At 38.5% G+C, this 27,898-nt stretch overlaps 1 long non-coding RNA gene across 1 annotated transcript; it reads right to left on the reverse strand.

The window, feature by feature from the left end:
* Window positions 1-1,009: 1,009 nt before the first annotated feature.
* LOC116744465 lies at window positions 1,010-27,123 on the reverse strand. The gene is made up of 3 exons (XR_004347048.1): window positions 26,886-27,123; window positions 15,541-15,543; window positions 1,010-1,154 (listed from the first exon to the last, which is right to left on the reverse strand). It is a non-coding gene; the product is annotated as an uncharacterized LOC116744465 (long non-coding RNA).
* Window positions 27,124-27,898: the final 775 nt, after the last annotated feature.

A 27,898-nucleotide genomic window follows, 5' to 3' on the forward strand; every position in this document is an offset into this window, starting at 1 on the left:
CTTGAATAGGTATTGATTGTGCTTACTACTTTGAAGGAAGAGAAAGGTGCAGACGTAAGAATATTCAGAGGTCCTCCCCCCCTTCCTCCCTTCCTTCTTTCCTCTTGCAAAGCAATAAAACTGTATTAGAAATTGATGTGATTGCTTATGTAGAAAAGCCCATGGTATTGGGTTGGCCAAAAGGTTCATTCGGTTTTTTCCATAAGATGGTTCTAGTAGCACTTAGTTGTCTTTAACTTCATTCAAAACAATTTTGTTAGATTGTATGTGACAGCTGTCATATCAGTGTGCATTTTAAAAAAGACATCAAAATTGGTGAATTTTTGTGTAGCCATTTTAATATTGAAGATGGAAGAAAAAAAGCAACATTTTGGCATATTATGCTTTATTATTTCAAGAAAGGTAAAAATGCAACTGAAACACAAAGAAAGATTTGTGCAGCATATGGAGAAGGTGCTTTGTCTGGTCGAACATGTCAAAAGCCATTTGCAAAGTTTCGTGCTGGAGATTTCTTTCTGGACGACACTCCATGGTTGGGTAGACCAGTTGAAGTTGATAGCGATCAAATCGAGACATTAATTGAGAACAATCAACGTTATACCACAAAGGAGATAGCTGACATACTCAAAATATCCAAATCAAGCATTGAAAATCATTTGCACCAGCTTGGTTATGTGAATCACTTTGATGTTTGGGTTCCACATAAGTTAAGCGAAAAAAACCTTCTTGACCATGTTTCCACATACGATTCTCTACTTAAAAGTAATGGAAACATTCCGGTTTTAAAATAAATTGTGGCGTGCTATGAAAAGTGTGTACTGTACAATAATATGGAACAGAAGAGATTGTGGGGCAAGCGAAATGAGCCATCACCAACCACACCAAAGGCCGGTCTTCATCCAAAGAAGGTGATGTTGTGTATATGGTGGGATTGGAAGGGAGTCCTGTATTATGAGCTCCTCTGGAAAACCAAACGATTAATTCCAGCAAGTACTGCTCCCAATTAGACCAGCTGAAAGCATCACTCGATGAAAAGCGTCTGGAATTAGTCAACAGAAAACGCATAATTTTCCACCAGAATAACGCAAGACCTCATGTTTCTTTGACGACCAGGCAAAAACTGTTACAGCTTGGCTGGGAAGTTCTGATTCATCCTCCCTATTCACCAGACATTGGATTTCCGCTTATTTCGGTCTTTACAAAATTCTCTTAAGGAAAAAATTTCAATTTCCTGGAAGACTGTAAAAGGCACCTGGAACAGTTCTTTGCTCAAAAAGGTAAAAAGTTTTGGGAAGATAGAATTATGAAGTTGCCTGAAAAATGGCAGAAAATAGTGGAACACAAGGGTGAATACGTTGTTCAGTAAAGTTCTTGGTAACAGTGAAAAATGTGTCTTTTATTTTTACTTAAAAACCAAAGGCACTTTTTGGCCAACCCAATATTTACAAAAGAAACTTTAGATAAGTGAATTTAGCATAGTTCTAGTATATGTGATAAAGACACAAAAATCATGATCCTATTTTTGTAGAGAAAAATGTATATCATTGAAAAGAAGACCAGAAGATTGTGGTTCTCTATGGGTGATAGATTCCTAAATTTTCTTTTCTTTCTTCCTTTCTTATTTTTGTTTTTTGCCTACCTGTATTTTTTTTATGGGTCATTCCTTATTCACCATTTTTGACACTCAGTGGGGCTTTTCAATTAGAATATTCTGAAATTTTTAAAAACTGAGGTACAAGTGACACATAATATGTTGGTTTCAGGTATACAATATAATGATTCAATATTTGTGTACAGTTGACCTTTGAACAACATGGGTTTGAACTGCATGGGTTCGTTTATATGCAGATTTTAAAAAATAAATACAGTATTGCATGATCTGAGGTTGGTTGAATCCATGGATATGGAACTGAGGATGCAGAAGACCAACTGTGAAGTTATATGTGGAGTTTTCTACTGTGAGGGGGGTTTGGTGCCTCTAACTGCCAAGTTGTTGAAGGGTCAGCTGTATAGTGCAAAATGATCTAGTTAATATCAATCATCATACATAATTTAAAAAAAACTTTTTTCTTGTGATGAGGACTTCGAAGATCTACTCTCTTAGCAACTTACAAATATGCAATACAGTATTATTAACTATAGCCACCATGCTGTACATTACATCCTCTTGAGAGGTTCTTTTTGGTGGGGAGGAGATTAGTGTTTATTTATTTAAAAAAAATTTTATTGGAGTATAGTTGATTTACAATGTTGTGGTAGCTCCTGCTGTATAGCAAAGTAAATCAGTTGTACATATACTTATATTCACTCTTGTTTTAGATTCTTTTCCCATATAGGCCATTGCAGAGTACTGAGTAGAGTTCCCTGTGCTATACAGTAGGTCCTTATTAGTTATCTATTTTGTATATAGTAGTGTGTCTATGTCAAAGAGGTACTTTAGTTAGGATGTTGGAGGATGCCAAGCTGAGCCTGAAGGATAAAAAGAAGACAGCTGTACAGAGGTCAGTATGTTCATCAGCTAGGACTGCCGTAACAAAGTACCACAAACTGGGTGGCTTAGAACAATAGAAACTTATTGTTTCACAATCCTGAATTCCAGAAGTCTAAAATCAAGATGTCAGACCTCTGAAGGCATTGGGGAAGGATTTGTTTCAGGCTTCCTAGCTTCCTCAGGCATTCCTTGGCTTGTAAAGTGCCGTCTTCTCTCTATCTCTTCACATCATTCTTCTTTCTGTGTGTGTCTCTCTGTGTCCAAATTTCCTTTTTTTATAAGGACATTAGTCATATTGGATTAGGGCCCACCGAATGACCTGATTTTCACTTGATTGCCTCTGTAAAGATCCTATTTCCAAATTAGGTCGTATTCTGAGATATTGATGTTTGGACTTCACCATACTTTTTTGGGGGGTGGGGTGGGCACAATTTAACTCATAACAAGTTGCACCAATAGTGTTCCAGGCAGAAGACCACATGTTCAAGTCCCTGAGCTAGAATGGAGGTTGGGGAGTTGGAGAATCAGAATACTGGTGGTCTGAATAGAACAGGCAGAGCGGCAGGAGGAGACCAAGAGGGGGACTGCACTGGCAACTACAAAACCTTCAATATGGATGATTCGTTCATTTTTGCTACTAACGCCTGCTGCAATAACTTTTAGGGGATATACAGAGAGATTGCAAAGATAGTTCTGTCTTTTCCTCTTTGTAGTTCATGGAATACAGCTAAGGAAGGGAGCTTCCCAACTGGTCATGGTCATTGCCAACTTAGAAAAATTAATTTTTCGTGCAAGTCAAATTGCTGCACTTGTGTCCCCTGCCTGTACCAGGAACAACGGGAGCCACGCTGTGAATCATCTTCAAATAAAACTGTGAAAGACAGCAGGACATGGACTTTGCACCATGTCAGATTCAGAGGCCAAGTGGCTTCCTCCAGGGGTCATAACACTCTTCTGGCTGCTAGGTTTGCATCAAGAAGGCTGGGTATTTAGTGGAGGGGGAGAGGACACAGAAGAGGAGAAAATGAACATTGTGGAATTATGATCTCACTTCAACCAAATTGCTGTGGGCTTAGTGTATTTAAGAAATTGGACTTTAGGCCATCTATATCTTTAGTTTGACCACCCTTATCCCCAGGGCCTTTCATATGAAAAATACATTTTCATGAATCTGTGTGTATCTTCTAGATGATATTTCTTTTTTTTTTTTTTTTTAAGTGTTCTACTACATGCCTTTATTCATTTCTTTATTCACTCAACAAACCTGGCCTTGGGGCCTTCCTTAAAATTTTGGCTTTGATCTCCAGGAAGTGGAGGTTTTGGAAAAGGAAAGTGATGTGGTTGGAATGGTCTTTTTGGAAGGTCAAGAACTGAGAGAGTGGCTTAATGAAGTCGGGGCCTGGCACCTGGTAAATCAATTAGGAAGTCAGGGAAATGTCCCAGGAAGATCACCTGCTCATGGAGTTCTATTATATGTCAATGTATGTTGTTCTCTCTCACTGCGAACAAAAAGGAAAAATCAATGAAGAAAGAAACACAAAATATAGCACCAATTTTTGGAATAAGGCCCGTTTCAATTTAGGCATCATCATATAGACCTGGTGGCCCAGTGCTGCTATAGAGTTTTGCTCTCTCATTACTGGTGAGAATGAGCTTTATATGATTTCTCCCCTTGATTCAGATGGAGAAATGGAAGCAAATGTGATACATTAGTTAACCTATAACAATTTTACCACAAATTTAGCAGCTTAGAACGGCAACGTTTATTATCACACAGTTTTTGTGGGTCAGGAGTTAGAGTTGCCTAAGCTGGTCTTCTACTTGTGGGTCTCACAAGGCTGTAATCAAGGTGTTGGCCAGGGCTGTGGTCTCATCCGAGGTTTGATTGGGGGAAGAATCTGCTTCCAAACTCACATGGTTGTTGGTAACATTCAGTTCCTTGTGGTTGTAGGCCTGAAGGCTTCTTGTTGGCTATTGGCGGAGGCGACCTCCAGCTCCTAGAAGCTGCCCTTAACTCCTTGACACGTGGGCCTCCCAACATGACCTCTTACTTCTTTACTGCAAAGGAGAGAGTTGCCTTAAAATACGGGTATTATAATCTTATGTAATCAAGTATACATACATAACCATGCACATCCTGTCACTTTGCCATATTCTATAAAGCTAGAAGTAAATTACTAGGCCAGCAGATACTCAAGGTCAGGGGATCACTAAAGGGTATGAACACAAGGAAGCAGAGGTCATGGGGGCCACCCTAGTAGGGTGTCTGCCATATGTGATGTTCAGTGACTTGGTGGAGGTGATGGAATGGATAAGAGGGTGAAAAAGACCAGAGCCTATAGGCTCCCAGAAAACATTGTTGCCATCACAAAACCACCCTGTTTTCCTCTTACTCCATGTAGTCTTGGGAAATTGATCCAGAATCCCCACTGAATCCTTCAGGCTGATTATTTTAACCCCACTACAAGGATAAGGCAAAAGCTGTTCTGTTATCTGTGTTCTGGAATCCTGGTGGCAGCAGCAGTTGGTGTTGGTTTTATTTTCCTATTCCTTTTTTGTTGTGTTTCATTCCATTAAATATTATCTTCTTTGCCTGAAAGATTTTGCTCCTTTTTCTTTTTTTAAATAGATCTCTATTGGAGTATAATTGCTTCACAATGTTGTGTTAGTTTCTGTGGTCACCAAAGTGAATCAGCCATATGCATACATATGTCCCTATATCCCCTCCCTTTTTTTTTTTTATTCAAACATAAAGTCACAAAAATTATAATCATCCTCATCAGTTCACTCAGTCCCATGTAATTAATTTGTTTTCATCTTGATCTTTTGTTAGCACTTTTATGAATTCATGAGTTTTCCGTTAGAGTTCTGAAAATGCTTATTCATTCAGTTCAGCAGGATAGTCAGTTACCAGAAACCTGTACTTGTCAGAGCCTTTTCCATGAATTCCTTGAGGGTGAAACCCTTTTATAGGAACATTTTTGCAAAAGCATCAGAGTACACCCAGAACTGTCTGTAAATGACAAAAGACTTAAAAATGACCGCGGTTAAAGATTTGATGAAAGTTCATAATAATGCAATTGACACGGAAATTTAGTTATTTCTGAGATATACATTTTAAAGTAATAACTAGAATTATGACGTATAACATTATACCAGAACATATAAGATTTTTAGGAATTTCATGTAATGTCTGAAACATTTATGTTAACATATTTCCATAGAAATAACTCAAAGAAAGTTTAGTATTAGTTTTTTTATTTGATTTTTGAATTTAATTTAATTTATTTTTTTATACAGCAGGTTCTTATTAGTCATCAATTTTATACACATCAGTGTATATGTGTCATTCCCAATCTCCTAAGTCAGCACACCACCTAGATGATATTTCTATTTCTTTTACCCTGCCTTAATCTACTGTCAAGTATGGAAACTTATATTTCTTATTTTATCTCACAGACTTAAGCCCTGGGTCAGCCCCTTCTTACTGTAGTGATTAAATGGAACTTATTTATTTTATTTTTTTCTAATTTCAAGTATGCATTGCTGTTTTAATCCTTAAACAACCTTGCAAGGTAGGTAGCCTAATTGCATTTTAAAGATGAGGAAGCTGAAGCGTAGAGAATTTAAGTGGTAGCGACGCACCTAGTGTTAACAGTATGAAACTAGGAGCTGCCTGCCTGGGTTCAAATCCCAATGCTGCTGTTAATTGGCTTGTACTGATATGACCACAAACTGGTTATTAAACCTCTTTGAGTCTCAGTCTCCTTATCTATAAAATGGAGGTGGTAATAATACTTGACTCACAGAGCTGATATAAGTATTAAATAAGTAAATATTTATAAAGGACTTAGCCCAGTGTCTGGCACATAGCATTTACTAACTAGTTGTCCTTAAACACTAGGTATTAATCTCAGTTGCAAAAACTGCTGGCGCTGTGCACTTGGGCAAGTTCTTTCACCTTCTTAAATCCTCATCTCTAGTATTCCCTCCAACAGCTACTCTGTTGAAGCATTGCAGTGATGATTAAAGAAGATGTTCCTTGTTGGGTATTTAGCACCATTTCTGGCCTAATGAGTGCTGTATGAGTTAAAGTCAGAAAGAGAAATGCTGTGCATGGTTTTGTAAATCAGAGTACAGAGTTTGTATTTTATTTCATATGCATTAGAGAAGGCGTGAAGGGTTTTAACTAGAGAAGTATTGGTATGTTTTAGGTTTTTAAAAGATAACTTTGGCAGTAGTGAGTTAACGGAAAGATTGGGATTGAGAGGTGCAATGGAACAGCCAGAGGAGGCTATTTCAGGCATCCACTCAATAAATGGGGTGGCCAGGACTACGTAAAAATGGAGGTGGAGAGAAGTGACCCAGTTTAGGATCTATTTTTGAAGTAATATCAGACGCATTTGCTGATGGATTGGATGTGGAAAGTGAAGAAAAGGTGAGAAGTTGGTGCTAATGCCTGGAGGATGATGGTGCCATTTCCTGGGAAAGGCAAGGAGGAGGGAGGTTTGAAGGGGTGACAGCAAGAGTTCTGTTGGGGCATTTTAAGGTATTATGGTTGCTAGGGGATGCTGCTTGATGATTACATTAATAAGTGTTTTATATACCCTGTGGGATTTATTTAGACCGCAGTCCCTGCCCCCCAAAAAGTTGAGGAGGTTTTCATTGATATTAACCTTGACAAGGCATCTATTGAACTAGTAATAAAAGATTAACATCCATTGAAGGAGGCAGAAAGTAAGCACCCTAACAATAAAGATTAATAGAGCTGTGATGGAATATGTGATTTATATTTTAGCCACTTAGAAAGAAATTTGTGACCATTCACATTTGAGCATCTGAAAGTCAGAAGCTCATAAACCATTTGCATCAGGAAGATTGTGATTTTTGAAATGAGTGGCATAATGAGCAATGTCTGCATCAGGAATTTTAAAGTAACTCAGAAGCACATGTTGCATGGCCACCCATTTTAACCATGTTATCATAAATCAGGGGTGATAATATGAAAGAACAGCCTCTTAATGTACATGAGAGGGATCATGGTGGTGTCCCTTCCATCTTTGAATCACTGATAGCACAGCTGCTGGCAAAAAGTTTGTGCTTAAGAAAATAGGTAAAGAGTGGAAGAGGGAAGGAGGAGAGTAAGGGGCAAATGCTAAACCATAAGCAACACTCCTCTCCCTGTGACACCCACCTTGAAGATACAATCAAATCTACCAAAATTCATGGAAAACTTGGCATTGTTAGAGTTCACATGGGAACCAAAGAAAGCAGTTAACATCATACCCAGGGTGATGCCAGTGTGAGTGTGATAGCAAAAGCCATAGTGTTAGCCCAATGTTTAATATTTGTAAAATCATACTTACTTAGACTTAGGAAATTCCTCAGTGTTTATGTGTCGAATTGTGCTCCCCCACCCCCAAATTAATATGTTGAAGTCCTATACCTCCAGTATTTTAGAATGTGACTGTATTTGGAGATAGGGTGTTTTTAAAATTATTTATTTATTTATTTTTGGCTGTGTTGGGTCTTCGTTGCTGTGCACAGGCTTTCTCTAGTTGTGGCAAGTGGGGGCTACACTTTGTTGCAGTGCGAAGGCTTCTTATTGTGGTGGCTTCTCTTGTTGTGGAGTACAGGCTCTAGGTGCGTGGGCTTCAGTAGTTACAGCACGCAGGCTCAGTAGTTGTGTCTTGCAGGCTCTAGAGCGCAGGCTCTAGAGCGCAGGCTCAGCAGCTGTGGCTAATGGGCTTAGTTGCTCCACGGTATGTGGGATCTTCCCAGATCAGGGCTCCAACCCGTGTCTTCTGCACTGGCAGGTGGACTCTTAACCACTGCACCACCAGGGAAGCCCTGGAGATAGGGTCTTTACAGAGATAATCAAGTAAAAATGAGGTCATTGGGGTGGATGGGTCCTAATACAATATGACTGGTGTTCTTATGGAAAGGAGAAATTTGGATAGTGATGTACATAGAAGGAAGATGATTTAAAGAAACACAGGGAGAAGATAGTCATCTATATGTCAAGGAGAGGGGCCTGGAATAGATCCTTCTCTCACAGTCCTCAGAAGGAATCAACCCTGCCGACACCCTGATCTTGGACTCCCAGCCTCCAGAACTGTGAGACAAATTTCTGGGTTGTTTAAGCCACCCAGTCTGGGGTATTTTGTTATGGCAGCCCCTGCAAACTAATTCACCCAAGCCAGGGACTCCAGGTTCCAACAATTCTATTTTAATCTCAGGGGCCACATAGCCTTCCCACTGACATTTGAGCTACATACAGTTTACCACTAACTATAGGCTTCTCAAACCCTATATGATTCACCCAGAGATCCAGAATTCTGGATACCTGCCATGGGAGATTCTAGTTCAGTTGGTCTGGGGTGGTGCGTAAGAATTTGCATTTCTAGCAAGTCTTAGGTACTGCTGTTACTGCCAGTCTACAGCGCACACTTTTAGGAGCCTTGAGTCTAGTACAATGCCTAGGACATGGTAGGTGCTCAGTGAAAATCAAATGAATTAATTTTAGGAATTCTGCTTTAGATTAAGAATCAAATAGACACATGGCCACTCATCTCATTCAGTGATTCTTAATGGGGGAGATGCATGGGATTTACAGAATTAACATTTCTGGGGTGTGTGTTCAGAATATGTGGTTTTTTTTTTTTTTTTTTTTTTTTTTTTTGCGGTACGCGGGCCTTTCACTGTTGTGGCCTCTCCCGTTGCGGAGCACAGGCTCTGGACGCGCAGGCTCAGCGGCCATGGCTCACGGGCCCAGCCACTCCGTGGCATGTGGGATCTTCCCAGACCGGGGCACGCACCCATGTCCCCTGCATCGGCAGGCGGACTGTCAACCACTGCGCCACCAGGGAAGCACCAGAATATGTGTATTTTGATATAGACTTGGTATCAGAGTGCTGCTCCAAGCAAGGCACCATTTAAAGCAGAGTGCTTTAACAAACTTATTCTGATGTTGTTGAGGAGGAAGAGGTTTCAAAGGATAGAAGTAATTGCTGCAGCCAGAAGTCTACAGGTGCAAGTGATTGAAAATGGTGACCGGGTCAGAGAATGCTAATCATCCATGAAGTGGGCTCGCTGCGACTCTGACACCGTGTCTCCTGGTGCACTCTGTGGTAGGTGCATCTTTGCTGAATAAATACAAAGTGAACTTGACGGGAAAGGAGACCTCAGCAGTCCTACAAAGGCAATTTTGCAAGCTGTCTGGCGTGGAATTACTGGAATGTTTGCTCAGGAAGAAACAGCTGACATCATCTTTGCTCTCTTTGTATCTCAAGGGCAGAGTTATCCATGCCTCTGGTCTGCACCGACACCCACAGAGGGAAGAATGGCTTCCAGAGGGAAAGGTTAAAGAACAGGTCAGCTGGGCATCCACGCTTCCTTTCCCTCCCTCCCCCCGTTTGTCATTTTTCTGGCAAGGTGAATTCAATGTCCAGTAATTCCTTCTGGCTTTCTAAGAGCTATGAGACACAAAAGTGTGAGAAAAGTCATCCCGGCACTAACAGGATTAGCTCAGCTTCATAAACTAATCACTCTGGCCAGAGAGAATAAAGAGGAAAGCAATGGGCATGGGCAAGCAACATAAAGATAATGGAAGTTTCCATTAAATATCAAGGAGTGAGTGTGTGTGTGTGTGTGTGTGTGTGTGTGTGTGTGTGTGTTGTCTAACTCACAAAGACTGTCCTCTTTTCCATTTCAGGGGGCTTGTTCAATATGAAATGGGAACGTGTCTTATCTCAGCTTTCCCTAAAAGCGATCCCAATGCCTGGCACATAAGCTGCTATAAAAGCTTTGTTGAATTATTAAATCAAGGCCATTCTGATAATCATAGAAGCAGCAATTAATTAAGAGAGGCAGAGTAGTGTGGCAGCATGAGGACTAGATTTGTGAACAGACACTAGGATCTACTTATTTCTTGGCATCACTTGCTGGAGAGACTTGAGGAAATCACTTGATTGCTCAGGAACCTTATTTCCATCTGTGTAAAACAAAGAGATTAGACTAATTTTTCTCCAGTGTTCTGTTGGATACCCACCAATAAGGGTATAATGCGTCAACTTTTAGCTGTGTGTGCTTTTACATTGATTAATAAGGTATACCTCTAAGGTTAGAGTCCACCTGTGTCTTGGTGTGCAATTTTAGGCAATATAAGTGTCTTGCATGAGTAGTTCAGAAAATAAATGGAAAAATACATAATGGTTAGAGCACGCATCATGGAATTTAGATACAGCTGGTGTTTGAATCTTGTCTTTGTGATTCACTAACTGTGTGATACTAGGTAAGTTGCTTAAATTCTCTGGTCTTCAGCCTTTTTTTTGCCTGAAAATGGAGAAATCGATAATATATGGCCATTACTTTAGGCATCATAATTCTTCATTTTCCTTGAAGGAGGTGATGGGAGGGTAAAGTTTTTAGGTGGGACAGCCTAGGTAAGTCCTATGCTGGGCACATTTTCCTCATTCATTTAACGATCATGAATGGACTAACTGATGTGATTTGATGCCAAGATAGTACAGCAGGAACTAACACAACATTATAAATCAGCTGTACTCCACTAAAATTTTTTAAAAAAATAAATGAGATCATTAAAGAAAAAGACATAACCCCTGTATTCAAGGAGTTTAAGGTCTAATAGAGGAAAATAAGTTTTCATACTTACTTTCTTTGAACTAAAAGACAGATCTTTGAGAATTTCATGTGTAGAAAAATCACCTACTCTCTCTACATTTTAATATTACCATATGCAGAGGTAGGGGTGATATAATTTACCTCATAGACTGGACACACAGTGCAAGTCACGAGGAATCACACATCACACAAGTGTTTTGCTTTTCTCTTTGGTGCTTCTCCTTCTTTTGGTTCATAGTCCATGTCTCCTCATCTTGATACAGGCTTGAGAAGCAGTGTGAAGGAAGGTTGAATTTACTGAGTAAACAAAGACAAATGTATTGCGTGTCTGAGAAGGAAATGATGTCAGAAACGGTTTTTTACCAGATAGCAAAAGATGTGTGGGGATGGATGCTCTGTAACTAAGGTGGGTAAAGTCGAGCTTTTCTAGAGGAGCACATTGTGCATGTATATGTGTGACAGATAAGTGTGGAAGATGCTTCCTGTTAATACTAATGAACTTACCTAGGTCACACATTGTTAAAGAAATGGAAAAATAGAAAATAGGTTTTGAGCATGAGGAGAACTTGAGGTTTGCTTGTGAAATTAAAGAGATTGACTAGTAATTGATAGCAGAAATGATTGAGGTTCACTTGAGGATAATTTTTTTTTTACTGGATTCTTATGATAGCATTTACTCATTTAGTCATCAAAGTTTTATTTAATGCCATTTCTGTGTTAGGTTTGGGTCTTGGATAAGAAGTAGAAAGAAATATGTCAGAGTTTATTTAGGAATACATGACAGTAAGACATGACAATAGGGAATTCCCTGGTGATCCAGTAGTTAGTACTCTGAGTTTCCACTGCAGGAGGCCTGGGTTTGACCCCCGGTCAGGGAACTAAGATTCCACAAGCTGCGTGGTGCTGCAAAAAAAAAAAAAAAAAAAAAAAAAGACACGACAGTAAATAAGATTCAATGCTAATTACTATATTGGAGGCATGTATTGCAGGAAGATGTAATGGATGAATTGAGTAGTAAGAGCAGATTTCTCAAAAGATGTAACATTTGAATGTAAGACGTACCTCTCTAAATGGATTATTAGTTATCCTGGAATCCTTATCTTAAAAGGTAAGATAGTACTTTGTGGGGTTTCCTCTAATCAAGCACAGCTTATTAAGGAATCCACATGTTCAAAAACTTGATTTTATATGGGGGGTTCTGAGTAAAAAGTAGAGTAAGAATCAAGCTTTAATTACTAGGAGTCTAGATTGTGTGTTGGGGGTATGTGTGTGTATCTGTTCCTTCCTCCCACCATCCCTTCCTTCCTCTCTCCAACTGAGATCTGAGAGTCCTTTTCCAGGAACACTTATGCAGAATTCAGATCACATACATTTCATCAAAATAGCATCTTTAGGATAATCTCCTCCAAATCTATTTTTGCAGGAGATGAGAGGAGGATAATATGCAGCTTTTAGAATGACTGTGAATGAATCATGGATTCTGACTTTTGCTTACTTTGTTTTGTTATGAACATTTTGTGACTATTAAAAAAAACAACAAAAAAGTCAACATCATACTGTTGGAAGGCATAATGAAAGAATATGTAATTTTAGCAAAGCCCAAACTAAAACATTGCAAGCTTATATCTAAGTTTTTCATTACTAAGAAATGTAAACTCTTTTTAATTTTTCTTTCCAAATGGAAGATAGCAGATGTTCATCTGTTACCATGAAAGTCTATTTTAATTGGCAGTTGTGGTCTCAGAGTAATTTTAAATTGCTACCAGGCTGTCACTTTTGCTTTTGCTGACTTGCAAGGAGGTTTAATGCCTCCTCCACTGAGCTAAACTTTATCCTTCTAGTTGGAACTGTTGGATCACCTCAATTTACGACAAACATAGAAGAGATTTAAATAGTCCACAGAAATGCAATGAAAATGCCTTGGATTTAAATAGTCCACAGAAATGCAGTGAAAATACCTCGGAGTAGAAGTGTGAGGTTTTAAAAGCACTCTGAGATCCAGAGATGTAACTTGTTACGAGAAAACATGTGCAACAGACAGAGGCATCCAGGGTAAGGAAGAATAAGGCCCTTTGGTCAGATTGAATTGTTTTAATATACTCATAACAACTACTGGTTAACAAGCAATCACCTCCATATATAGTCTATCAAATTTGATCTTTAGAGTGGCTTATGGAATTAAAATACTACACTAGTTTTCTGTAAGTTTGCTTGCTTTGTCCATCCTGACATGGAGAAACTTCTATGATAATTCTATCTGACTAGGTACTAATCAAGGTTTGTATGTTGGAAGAACTGAGATTGGAAGATTGTATAGGGCAAAGGCAAATATATGCAGCTGGAAACCAGAAGATCTGGAACTTAACCTAGGCTCTTCTGCTAGTTGGCCGTGTGGTTGATGATGTTTGTTTTGTGAAGGGAGTCGGGGTAGGGGGCAATGTGATTCTAGAGATTTTCTCCAGTAAAAAGAATTTATACTTTTTATTCTCACTTCATACGCTGCATTTTTCTTGCTTTACCTCTTCTTACTCTGGGCCTTTTTGTTTTCTCCAGATCTGTACCCAGATGTCTCGTGTGTTCTTCAGTAAATAATCTTGTGCATAATACAGAGACATCACGGCAGGATGGATATTAGACTTCGGGAAATTTGTTTTACCTTCTCTGAACCCCCTTTATCCTCGCCTGTAAAATGGTTATATATGCCTCATAGGATTACTGTGAGGATAGACTGAGAACAGATGTAAAACGTTTAGGAGAGTGGAATTGCCGAGTGATAGAGTATATATTCAGCATTAGTGTTGCCTGCCTTTTTTTCATTTGTGCCAGTCTGGTATAGTATAGTTTCATCCCATTTGATTTTAATTTTAATTTTCCTGAAGACAAAAGAAGTTGAGCATCTTTTCATGTATCTACTGGTCACTTATGTACCATGTTACATGGATTTCTTTTTTTTTTTTTAACATCTTTATTGGAGTATAATTGCTGTACAATGGTGTGTTAGTTTCTGCTTTATAACAAAGTGAATCAGCTATACATATACATATATCCCCATATCGCCTCCCTCTTGTGTCTCCCTCCCACCCTGTGGATTTCTTTTTCAAGTATTTTGCCAATGTTTCCATTGGTTGTTTGTCTCTTAATGATACAGCTAAAAGAACATGTACTTTGGATGCAAGTCCTTTGCAAACTGTGTGTTGTATTAGTCTCCTGGTAACAAATCACACAAACTTGGTGGCTTAAAACAACAGAATTTTATTCTCTTGGAGTTGTAAGTCCAGACATCTGTAATCAAAGTATCAGCAGGGCTGAGCTCCCTCTGGAGGCTCTAGGGGAGGTTCCTTCCTTGCCTCATCCAGTTTCTGGTGGCTAGAGGCATTCCTTGACTTGGGGCTACATGAAACCATTCTCTGCCTCCATCTTCTTATGAATCTTAACCTGGCCTTTCCCCTTGTTTCTCTTTGTCTCACATCTCCCTCTCCTTTCTCTCATATGGACATTGGTCACTAGATCCAGTATGGGATTTTGGATCTAGATCCTATATCCAGGATGATCTTATCTCAAGATTCTTAATTACCACTTTAAAAGCCCTTTTTCCAAATAAGATCATATTCACAGAGTTAGGACTTGGACATATATTTTGGGGAGACACTCCTTCTCTTTGCCCAACTCAAGCTTCAGAGCTCTCTGAGATTCTCCTGTGTCTCTCACATCTCACATCAGTTGCATTGGTTCTGTTATGTTTCCTTCTTTCTGCTTCCATCTCATCACTGCCTTCGATCAGTGCCTTCTCTTGCCTTTCAATAACCTGCTAAGAGATTCTGATATCTATAGTCTCTCTCTCTCTAGTGATTCCTCCTTTGGCATGGTTTGGCTATTTCAGTTCCCTCAAAAACCATAAAGAGCTTCTCCTTGAAGAAAGAATGAGAAGATGGCAGAGTAGAAAGACGTGCACTCACGCCCTTTTGTGAGAGCACTGGAACCACAACTAACTGCAGAACAATCATTGACAGGAAGACACTGGAGCTCACCAAAAAACATACCCCACATCCAAAGACAAAGGAGAAGCCACAGTGAGATGGTAGGAGGGGCACAATCACAATATCATCAAATCCCATAACTGCTGGGTGGGTGACTCACAGACTGGAGAACACTTATACCACAGAAGTGTACCCACTGGGGTGAAGGTTCTGAGCTCCATGTCAGGCTTCCCAACCTGGGGGTCCGGCAACGGGAGGAGGAATTCCCAGAGAATCAGACTTTGAAGCCTAGTGATATTTGATAACAGAACTTGGACAGGACTGGGGGAAACAGAGACTCCACTCTTGGAGGGCACACACAAAGTAGTGTGTGCATCAGGACCCAGGGGGAAGGTGCATTGACCCCATAGGAGACTGAACCAGACCTACCTGCTAGTGTTGGAGGGTCTCCTGCAGAGGTAGGGGGATGGCTGCGGCTCACCATGAGGACAAGGACACTGGCAGCAGAAGTTCTGGGAAGTACTCCTTGGCATGAGCCCTCCCGGAGTCTGCCATTAGCCCCAACAAAGAGACTGTAGGCTCCAGTGCTGGGTCAGCTCAGGCCAAACAACCAACAGGGAGGGAACTCAGCCCCACCCATCAGCAGACAAGGACATTATAGTTTTACTGAGCTCTGCCCACCAGAGTAGCACCCAGCTCTACCCACCACCAGCCCCTCCCATTAGGAAGCTTACACATGCCTCTTAGATAGCCTCATCCACCGGAGGGCAGACAGCAGAAGCAAGAAGAACTACAATTCTGCAGCCTGTGGAACGAAAGCCACATACACAGAAAGATAGACAGAATGAAAAGGCAGAAGACTATGTACAAGATGAAGGAACAAGATAAAATCCCAGAAAAATAATTAAATGAAGTGGAGATAGGCAACCTTCCAGAAAAAGAATTCAGAATAATGAGAGTGAAGATAATCCAGGACCTTGGAAAAAGAATGGAGGCAAAGATTGAGAAGATGCAAGAAATGTTTAACAAAGACCTAGAAGAATTAAAGAACAAACAAACAGGAACAATACGATAAGTGAAATGAAAACTATACTAGAAGGAATCAATAGCAGAATAACTGAGGCAGAAGAATGGATAAGTGACCGGGAAGACAGAATGGTGGAATTCACTGCCACAGAACAGAATAAAGAAAGAAGAATGAAAAGAAATGAAGACAGCCTAAGAGACCTCTGGGACAACATTAAACACACCAACATTCACATTATAGGGGTCCCAGAAGGAGAAGAGAGAGAGAAAGGACCCAAGAAAATATTTGAAGAGATTATAGTCGAAAACTTCCCTAACATGGGAAAGGAAATAGCCACCCAAGTCCAGGAAGCACAGAGAGTCCCAGGAAGGATAAACCCATGGAGAAACATGCTGAGAAACATAGTAATCAAATTGACAAAAATTAAACCCAAAAATTATTAAAGCAACAAGGGAAAAATGACATAACATACAAGGGAACTCCCATAAGGTTAACAGCTGATTTCTCAGCAGAAACTCTACAAGCCAGAAGGGAGTGGCATGATATATTTACAGTGATGAAAGGGAAGAACCTACAACCAAGATTACTCTACCCTGCAAGGATCTCATTCAGATTCGACAGAGAAATCAAAAGCTTTACAGACAAGCAAAAGCTAGGAGAATTCAGCACCACCAAACCAGCTCTACAACAAACGCTAAAGGAATTTCTCTAAGTAGGAAACACAAGAGAAGAAAAGGACCTACAAAAACAAACCAAAACATTTAAGAAAATGGTAATAGGAACATACATATCAATAATTACCTTAAGCGTGAATGGATCAAATGCTCCAACCAAAAGACAGAGGCTTGCTGAACGGATACAAAAACAAGACCCATATATATGCTGTCTACGAGAGACCCACTTCAGACTTAGGGTCACATACAGACTGAAAGTGAGGGGATGGAAAAAGATATTCTATGCAAGTGGAAATCAAAAGAAAGCTGGAGTAGCAGTACTCATATCAGATAAAAAAGACTTTAAAATAAAGAATGTAACGAGACAAGGAAGGACACTACATAATGATCAAGGAATCAATCCAAGAAGAGGATATAACCATTAGAAATACATATGCACCCAACATAGGAGCACCACAATGCATAAGGCAAATGCTAACAGCTATAAAAAAGGAAACCAACAGTAACACAATAATAGTGGGGGACTTTAACACCTCACTTACACCAACGGACAGATCATCCAGACAGAAAGTTAATAAGGAAACACAAGGTTTAAATGATAAAATAGGCCAGATAGATTTTATTGATATTTATGGGACATTCCATCCAAAAACAGAAGAATGCACTTTCTTCTCAAGCGCACATGGAACATTCTCCAGGATAGATCACATCTTGGGTCACCAATCAAGCCTCGGTAAATATAAGAAAATTGGAATCATATCAAACACCATTTCCGACCACAGCGCTATGAGATTAGAAATCAATTGCAGGGGAAAAAACTTAAAAAACTCGAAAATATGGAGGCTAAACAATATGTTACTAAATAATTGAGAGATCATTGAAGTAATCAAAAAATACCTGGAGACAAATGACAAAAAAATCATGATGATACAAAACCTATCGGATGCAGCAAAAGCGGTTATAAGAGGGAAGTTTATAGCAATACAGTCCTACCTCAAGAAACAAGAAAAATCTTGAATAAACTATCTAACCTTACACCTAAAGGAACTAGAGGAAGAAGAGCAAACCAAACCCAGAGTTAGTAGAAGGAAAGAAATCATAAAGATCAGAGCAGAAATAAATGAAATAGAAACAAAGAAAACAGTAGTGAAGATCAATAAAACTAAAAGCTGGTTCTTTGAGAAGATAAACAAAATTGATAAACCATTAGCCAGACTCATCAAGAAAAAGAGGGAGAGGACTCAAATCAATAGAATTAGAAATGAAAAAGGAGATGTTACAACGGACAGCGCAGAAATACAAAACATCATAAGAGACTACTACAAGAAATTCTATGCCAATAAAATAAACAACCTGGAAGAAAAGGACAAATTCTTAGAATGGAATAACCTTTCAAGACTGAACCAGGAAGAAATAGAAAATATGAACAGACCAATCACAGGTTAATGAAATTGAAACTGTGATTAAAAATCTTCCAACAAACAAAAAGTCCAGAAACAGATGGTTTCACAGGTGAATTCTATCAAAAATTTAGAGAAGAGCTAACACCCATCCTTCTCAAACTCTTCTAAAAAATTGCAGAGGAAGGAACACTCCCAAACTCATTCTACAAGGCCACCATTACCCTGATACCAAAACCAGACAAAGATACTACAAAAAAAGAAAATTACAGACCAATATCACTGATGAATATAGATGCAAAAATCCTCAACAGAATACAACAGATTCAACAGAATCTGTTGGATTCAAACAGAATCCAACAACACATTAGAAGTATGTGATCAAGTGGGATTTATCTCAGGGATGCAAGGATTCTTCAATATACGCAAATCAATCAATGTGATACACCATATTAACAAATTAAAGAATAAGAGCTATATGATCATCTCAATAGATGCAGAAAAAGCTTTTGAAAAAATTCAACACCAATTTATGATAAAAACTCTGCAGAAAGTGAGCATAAAGGGAACCTACCTCAGCTAATAAAGGCCATATACGACAAACCCACAGCAAACATCATTCTCAGTGGTGAAAAACTGAAAGCATTTCCTATAAGATCAGGAACATGACAAGGATGTCCACTCTCGCCACTGTTATTCAACATAGTTTTGGAAGTCCTAGCCATGACAATCAGAGAAGAAAAAAAATAAAAGGAATATAAATTGCAAAAGAAGAAGCAAAACTGTCACTGTTGGCAGATGACATGATACTATATATAGAGAATCCTAAAGATGCCACCAGAAAACTATTAGAGCTAATTGATGAATTTTGTAAAGTTGCAGGATACAAAATTAATGCACAGAAATCTCTTGCATTCCTATACACTAACAACGGTCAGAAAGAGAAATTAAGGAAACACTCCCATTTACCATTGCAACAAAAAGAATAAAATACCTAGGAATAAACCTACCTAAGTAGGTAAAAGACCTGTACTCAGAAAACTATAAGACACTGGTGAAAGAAATCAAAGATAACACGAACAGATGGAGAGATATACCATGTTCTTGGATTGGAAGCATCAATATCATGAAAATGACTATACTACCAAAAGCAATGTACAGATTCAGTGCAATCCCTATCAAACTACCAATGGCATTTTTCACAGAACTAGAGCAAAAAATTTCACAATTTGTATGGAAACACGCAAGACCCTAAATAGCCAAAGCAATGTTGAGAAAGAAAAATGGAGCTGGAGGAATCAGGCTCCCTGACTTCAGACTATCCTATAGTGCTGCAGTAATCAAGACAGTATGGTACTGGCACAAAAACAGAAACATAGTTCAGTGGAACAAGATAGAAAGTCTAGTGATAAACCTACGCACCTATGGTCAAATAATCTATGACAAAGAAGGCCAAGGATATACAATGGAGAAAAGACAGCCTCTTCAATAAGTGGTGCTGGGAAAACTGGACAGCTACATGTAAAAGAATGAAATTAGAACACTCCCTAACACCATACAGAAAAATAAACTCAAAATAGATTAGAGACCTAAATATAAGACTGGACACTATAAAACTCTTCGAGGAAAACATAGGAAGAACACTCTTTGACATAAATCACAGTAAGATCTTTTTTGATCCACCTCCTAGAGTAATGAAAATAAAAACAAAAATAAACAAATGGGACCTAATGAACCTTAAAAGCTTTTTCACAGCAAAGGAGACCATAAACAAGACAAAAAGACAACCCTCAGAATGGGAGAAAATATTTACAAACGAATCAACAGACAAAGGATTAATCTCCAAAATATATAAGCAGCTTATGCAGCTCAGTATTAGAAAAACAAGCCAATCCAAAAATGGGCAGAAGACTTAAACAGACATTTTTCCATAGAAGACATACAGGTGGCCAAGAAGCACATGAAAAGCTGCTCAACATCACTAATTATTAGAGAAATGCAAATCAAAACTACAATGAGGTATCACCTCACACCAGCTAGAATGGGCATCATCAGAAAATCTACAGACAACAAATGCTGGAGAGGATGTGGAGAAAAGGGAACCCTCTTGCACTGTTGGTGGGAATGTAAATTGATACAGTCACTATAGAGAGCAGTATGGAGGTCCCTTAAAAAACTAAAAATAGAATTACCATATGACCCAGCAATCTTACTACTGGACATATACCCAGAGAAAACCATAATTCAAAAAGACACATGCACCCCACTGTTCATTGCAGCACTGTTTTCAATAGCCAGGCCATGGAAGCAACCTAAATGCCCATCGACAGACGGATGGGTAAAGAAGATATGATACATATATACAATGGAATATTACTCAGCTATATAAAGGAACAAAATTGGGTAATTTGTAGAGACGTGGATTGACCTAGAGACTGTCAGAAAGAGTGAAGTAAGTCAGAAAAAGAAAAAAAAAATTGTATATTAACACATATATGTGGAATGTAGAAAAATGGTGCAGATGAACCGGTTTGCAAGGCAGAAATCGAGACACAGATGTAGAGAACAAACGTATGGACACCAAGGGGGAAAGCAGGCGTGGGGTGGTGGTGGGATGAATTGGAAGATTGGGATTGACATATATACACTAATATGTATAAAATAGATAACTAATAAGAGCCTGCTGTATAAAAATAAATAAAATTAAATTAAAAAACAAAAGAAAGAATGAAAGGAATATTCCTAACATGACATTCCTGGCCATTCAAGATGTGAAGCAACAGTAAGGCATGGTGATCAAAACATGGATTCAGTAGCATATTGCCTTGGTTTGAATTCTGACTATCTGCTTACCCGTTGAGTAATCTTGGGTATATTGTTTCACCTCTCTCTACCTTGGTTTCCTCATCTGACATAGTAATAGCATCTATCTTGCATGGTTGTATGTAGATTAAATAATTTAACATATATAAAGCACTCTTAACCTCATAAGCTTTATAAAAGCTTAATATTGTTAGTGTGTTGTTAAAGCTTTTCTTTCCAATAATAATAATATTGCAAGAAATTATAACCAATATTTACTAAGCACTTAATATGAACCAAGAACACTGTGAACACTTTCCTTGCTGTATCTAATTTACTCAACAATAGCACTGTGTTGTGAGTCTCATTATGCTGTAGGACTAAGCAATGGTAAATGATGTATTTTCTGACCCTTCCCACCTAAACACTTCCCAAACATACTTTTGACTCTCCTCACAACTTTTCTCACAGTTTCCCTATCCCTCTGAGACCATTGTGCTTTATTATCTCGGGATAATCCTACCCATCCTTTGGAGCTCTGTGCAAACTTCTATTCCAAGGTGGAATAAAATGGAACAAAGGATTAGATTCAGCGTTACTAAGCACATTTACTGTAAAATAAAAGTGTTAATTCCTTTCTCCTGCAGGATCAAAAGACAGCCTTACATTAGTGAGTTAGACTTTCCTGGCCCCTTCATTAGCCAGGTTGATTCTTTACAAACTGACTACACTGACCCTCTGGCTCTTTTTGCAGTTTCAAGACAGCTTCAGCTTGGTTCTTCCAAGTGGCTCATCAGACTGAGCTGAGTTAGTACAGAGCTTCCAGCCAAGTAAGGCCTCTCAGCACGAAGTGTCAAACATAAGACAGCTAATGCTGGGAGCCAGAGGAAGAAGGCTCTTCTTGACCCTGCTCTGAGACTAGTGCATTCACAGAGAAGTGGCTGGCAGGCTCCCTTTTGATGCAGTGAACAATGAACAGCAGGGATTAAGTCTTACCATATCCACCTCATGCCTCTGTGTGTGTGTGTGTGTGTGTGTGTGTGTGTGTGTGTCACATGCACACTCTTCATCCTTAGCAAAAGACAGTGTGGAAAGTCTATGACTTATTATTTGAAAATAACCCACCCAGGATCACAACTGAGGAGAGAGATCCCATAAGCTCGGCATACTTAGCATCTATTTTATATATGAGGAAATTAAGGGCAAATGAATGGTCATAGTTTTGCTTTTGTTTGTTTTTGATCCGTTTTCTCAGCTTTCTGTAGTGTGGACATCTGGGTACAAGGTTCACACACCACAGTTGCATTTTAAGTCATCATTAGGTGGTTCTTGAATGAAATAATAATGGTGCTCATTCAAACCTAGGTGGTCGATATGAACATAACCTTCCCCTTCACAGTTTCTATAATTCAGAGTTCTTCTCGGACAGAGTTTCTCATTCTAGCGATTTCTAGACTGGGAGTCCCATGTTAGAAATATAGACTTGTTTGTCAGCACAGTGTTAAAGACAAAAAAAAAAAAACCTTAAAAGTTCAAAAATTTTAAAGTAGGGCATACACTTTCAGGTGTCTGCAGAATAGCATTACCTGTATAATCTATAACCAGTTTTTTTTTTTTTTCCGCCAAGTTTATTGGTCCTGCCTGGCCCCTGATGAAATATGAATTTGTCATTGCTGCTCTAGACATATTTTACTACTTATCTTGGCCTTAGAATCACAGAATCTGAAGAGGACTTAGATGCTAAAACTTAGACTCAAGTGGCTACTCATTAGAAGTTGAATATTTTCTTTAAAGATAATCTTGAATGGAAATCCAATACATTAGACTGATCAAAGTGCAGCTGTTCCGTTTGGAGGTGTGTTCTGGGGGTGGATGGACAGGAACGGGAGGGCTCAGAGTATTACAGCAGTTGGTTTCCTTCTGGGCCCCTGAGAGCCCTCTGTAGAAAGTAGTGCTCTGAGGTGCCCAGTTTGAAAACCTCTGGTAGAATATACTTCTTCACTTTACCAAAGACTGGGGCCTGAAGCTTGCTTGGATGTAATTCCCAGGCAGTGTTCTCTTTCTCATTGGTGTGTCCAAAATCTTGCCTAGTCTAACCTTTATAAGTAGCTTTATAAGCCCCCAAAGCCATGGGGTTTTAATTATCAGGATCAATTAAACAATTTTCATCATAATAATTCATAGATATATAATTTATAAATTAATTGTTTTAATAATTTAATTTTATATTTTATTTGTACATTTAATTTATTTCCCAAATTTGATTTGTAAAGTTTTAAGGAGTTTAAAGTTTTTTAGAAAAGGAAGAGCATGAGGATTATGGGCAAGAAGACCAGTTTGAAATCAGACCAGTTTTTAAATCAGAGTCTTCTATCTATGTGTGACCTTTGGAAAGCATTTTTTTTTTTTTTCTTTGGCCGTGTTGCCCGGCTTGCAGGATCTTTGTTCCCGGACCAGGGATTGAACCCATGCCCCCTGCAGTGGAAGCACGGAGTCATAACCACTGAACTGCCAGGGAAGTCCCTGGAAAGCTATTTAATCTTATCAAGTCTCACTTACCTCTTTTTAAGAATAACAATCTTAGTGCCTACTTTATGTTTTTTAAAAAATATTAAATTATATAATGTCAGAGGTTCACTCAGTGTTTGGAATATAGAAGGCAGGCAGTAAAAATCATTTCTACTGTACCTATACCATGATTTTAAGGGTTGATTCCTCTCTGCCACCTCCTTTGTAGTCCCTTTGCATATGTTAGGTACTCAGGAAATGTTTGTGAATGATGAATCAGTATTACTGAAACGTGAAGAATGTGGCATGTCTTCAGACTCAAGCAGTATGTATAGCTAACAATTTTCCTGTGTTCAGAATAATGGAGGGTGGTGGAGAGTGAATATGTGAATTTCTGCCTGCCATATAATAGGCATATTACAGACCAAAGGAGGCTATCTCAGAGGGAGGAAACTTTCCTAAACAGAAAAAGAAAGAAAAAAAAAAAAAGATGAAAGATCTTTCAACAAAGAACTGCTAGTACTTAACTTGTCAGGACAGGATTTTGAAAAACAGCATTCCCAAGTATACCTTTGTAAAAAGTCTTAAAAAGAAGCAGTACAAACCTGGTCCCCACTAGCCTTTTACTATTTCTCATTGATAATGGCTTGCAAGAGCCTCATTTTAGAAAACTCAACACACTACTGTGAACATGAAAAGCAAAGCTACTTTCATAAAGCTGATGTTCCATTGGGTAAATGAGGGGTCAGCGATAGCATGGCCAATTATAGATTCTAGCTGTGTTTACACTGTGCCCAAACAAGGGAGGGAAACAAAAAATTCAACCCAAACATGAACATTTTTTGAAAAAGAAAGAATAAACTCTTGCTTATATTGAATGCAATCACAAAGCACACATAGCTGAAACTCTTCTTCCCGTACATATGACATTTTTTATGAGAAAGGGAAACACACTTGATCAGAATTCTACAGTCTTTGAATTGTAATCACTGACATTCCCAAATGTGAACTGATAAGATTCTTCAGTAGCTTGTAGATCATCAAAAATATTTATGTAGTCTGAAAATTGATGGTTCATCAACTTATTCTTCAACTACTCATTAAATATTCAGATGCCAGGCACTGCTCAATTTGCTGGTGATACAGAAGTGAACAGAACAAAATCCCTCCTTTGGAGCTTATATTATATTAAGAGTAATTGAAAACTAGTTCCTAGGTATTTTGGAAAGAGTACTAAATTAGGTAATGGAAGACCTTCATTATAATCCCAGGCCTTATTACACAGTAGGTACTTGCTTAATATTTGTTAACAGAATTAGTTTTGCTGATACCTGGTTCTGTGATCTTGTGCAAATCAATTAAGTACCAATTCTCCACCATCATAGAGTATGGAAATTTGTACTAAAAAGTCTGTAAGGAAGTTCTCAACTTCAAATTCCACAATAATGTAGATATGATGACTTCATTTTCTAGAACCTTTAATTTTGTTCTAAAAACATGCATTAAACAAATTACACATGACAGAGCTCTACGTTCTATGGGAAATACACAAATAAAGAAGTCATGATTATCTTAATTAATAATCTATTGAAGATTAATCTATAGTAGTTATTAGGATGATTGGAGGAGAAGAATGCAGGCTGGGATAACAATGGGAAAGCCTTAGAATGCAATGAAATATCTCATTCCCAATTAAACCTTGTACTTGCATGTGTATGTGTGTATGTATGTGTGTGTAATTTATTTATACTATTATATATATAACTTATTAAGTGAACAGAATTCAACTAGTAAAGAGAATACTATATGTATAATATACATGCAGAACACCTTTCCCCTCCCCTTTTCCTGATCTGTTTTGTTTATCTTCTGCTACTATAAACTTTCTTCCTCCCAGTGAACTTGCTGATTCTCATCCAGTTTCTCCCGAGGCAGAGGTAGGGCCTGCAAACTGAGACTAGACCATGGAAGATTGGCAGAGAGCTATACTGTAATGAGATACCAGAAGACACATGCATTTAGACATGCTTTCACCCAGCAGAATTCTAAAGAACCACAGTGCAGTCACAATCTTGGCTGTGTGTAATCAGGAGTCTGAGGATGGCTGGCCCTATTGTTTGATGACTGAAGGGTTCTTTTCTGTTGGTGTCAGGTTCAGTGCCTGAGTCAATGGTTACTAGTGAGTTGGAGACTCAGGGGAAATTCCTTAGGAAATCCTGGTCTCTGAATCCTGGCAACAAATTCTCTACTTGCTGTTGTAGAGCATTCTCTACATATGATACTATATGTTAACTATTCTTGCATTGCTAACTTGAATGGTGTACAGGAAAATTTTATTTTGAAGGCAGAGTTTTCCTCCTAATTTAACAATGTTCTGTGTATATTTATTGGGTTGGCCAAAAGGTTCATTCGTTTTTTTCTGTAAGATGGCTCTAGTAGCACTTAGTTGTCTTTAACTTCATTTGAAACAGTTTCGTTAGATTGTATGTGGCAGCTGTCATATCAGTGTGCATTTAAAAAAAAAGACATCAAAATTGGTGAATTTTGTGTAGCCATTTTTGAAGATGGAAGGAAAAAAGCAACATTTTGGCTTATTATGCTTTATTATTTCAAGAAAGGTAAAACCGCAACTGAAATGCACAAAAAGATTTGTGCAATGTATGGAGAAGCTGCTGTGACTGATCAAACATGTCAAAAGTGGTTTGCAGAGTTTCATGCTGGAGATTTCTTGCTGGACAGGTACCCCATGGTCAGGTAGACCAGTTTGAAGTTGATAGCGATCAAATCGAAACAATAATTGAGAACCATGAACATTATACTACACGGGAGATAGCTGACATACTCAAAATATCCAAATCAAGTGTTGAAAATCATTTGCACCAGCTTGGTTATGTTCATTGTTTTGATGTTTGGGTTCCACATAAGTTAAGTGAAAGAAATCTCAACCGTGTTTCTACATGTGATTCTCTACTGAAACGAAAAAAAAAGTTCCGTTTTTAAAACAAATTGTGACAGGCTATGAAAAGTGGACACTGTACAACAATGTGGAATAGAAGAGATCATGGGGCAAGTGAAATGGACCACCACCAACCACACCAAAGTCCGGTCTTCATGCAAAGAAAGTGATGTTGTGTATTTGGTGGGATTGGAAGGGAGTCCTCTATTATGAACTCCTTCTGGAAAACCAAATGATTAATTCCAACAAGTACTGCTTCCAATTAGACCAACTGAAAGCAGCATTCCTTGAAGAGCACCTGGAATTAGTCAACAGAAATTGTACAATATTCCATCAGGATAACATAAGACCGCATGTTTCTTTGATGACCAGGCAAAAGCTGTTACAGTTTGGCAGGGAAGTTCCACCATATTCGCCAGACATTGCACCTTCAGATTACCATTTATTTCAGTCTTTACAAAATTCTCTTAATGGAAAAAATTTCAATTCCCTGGAAGAGTGTAAAAGGCACCTGGAACAATTCTTTGCTCAAAAAGATAAAAAGTTTTGGAAATATGGAATTATGAAATTGCCTGAAATATGGCAGAAGGTAGTGGAACAAAAGGGTGAATACATTGTTCAATAAAATTCTTGGTGAAAATGAAAAATGTGTCTTTTATTTTTATTAAATACTGAAGGCTCTTTTTGGCCCACCCAATAGATGGGTTGCTAATTTTTTGAAAATCAACTTATCTTCAAATGAGTGGTAATGATAGTTGTCTCTTAGGATTAGTTTTGTGGATTCAGTGAGATAGGAGATACCAGATGCCTAGCATAGGTTCTGGCACATAATTGGTGCTTCATCATGAATCTGGAATGTTAGAACCTTTCCCTTTCCACTGAAATCTTTGTCAAAAAGCTTAAATTAACTTATTGTGAGCATTGATTCAGTTATTTTCATAGAATTCTCTTTGCAAATAATCAAAATCACACTTATACATCTTTTAAAAACTTTCTATAACTTGATTGCCATTGACAGTTGTCTAATTTTATCTCTTTTAAACTTTGTTCATTATAAGATGCAACTGGTCTTAATGGAAACCCCCATATGGCTATTGGTCGGGAACTTGAGCTCTGGTAGATCCTAGGAGATCTGGGTTGACAGATGGGTAGCTTGTTTATGCGCTCTGGTTTAGATTGTTCTCAGTCCTGAATGTATCATTTCAATATCACAATGTATTTTTGCTTAGCCTGTCTTATCTTAATACTTTGTGGGTCTGACAGAACCTAGCTCATGATGGACATTCTGATTGTGCAGACAACGTTACACCACCATCATCAAGCATTTTTTCTCTCTACCAGAGCCTAGAAGCATGCCAGAGTTTTTTCCTTCATAAAGTTATGCAATTCTTTTCTTCAGTTGGCATGGCCCTACTCCAGA

Source organism: Phocoena sinus, chromosome 19 (assembly GCF_008692025.1).
Source record: "Phocoena sinus isolate mPhoSin1 chromosome 19, mPhoSin1.pri, whole genome shotgun sequence".
NCBI lineage: Eukaryota > Metazoa > Chordata > Mammalia > Artiodactyla > Phocoenidae > Phocoena > Phocoena sinus.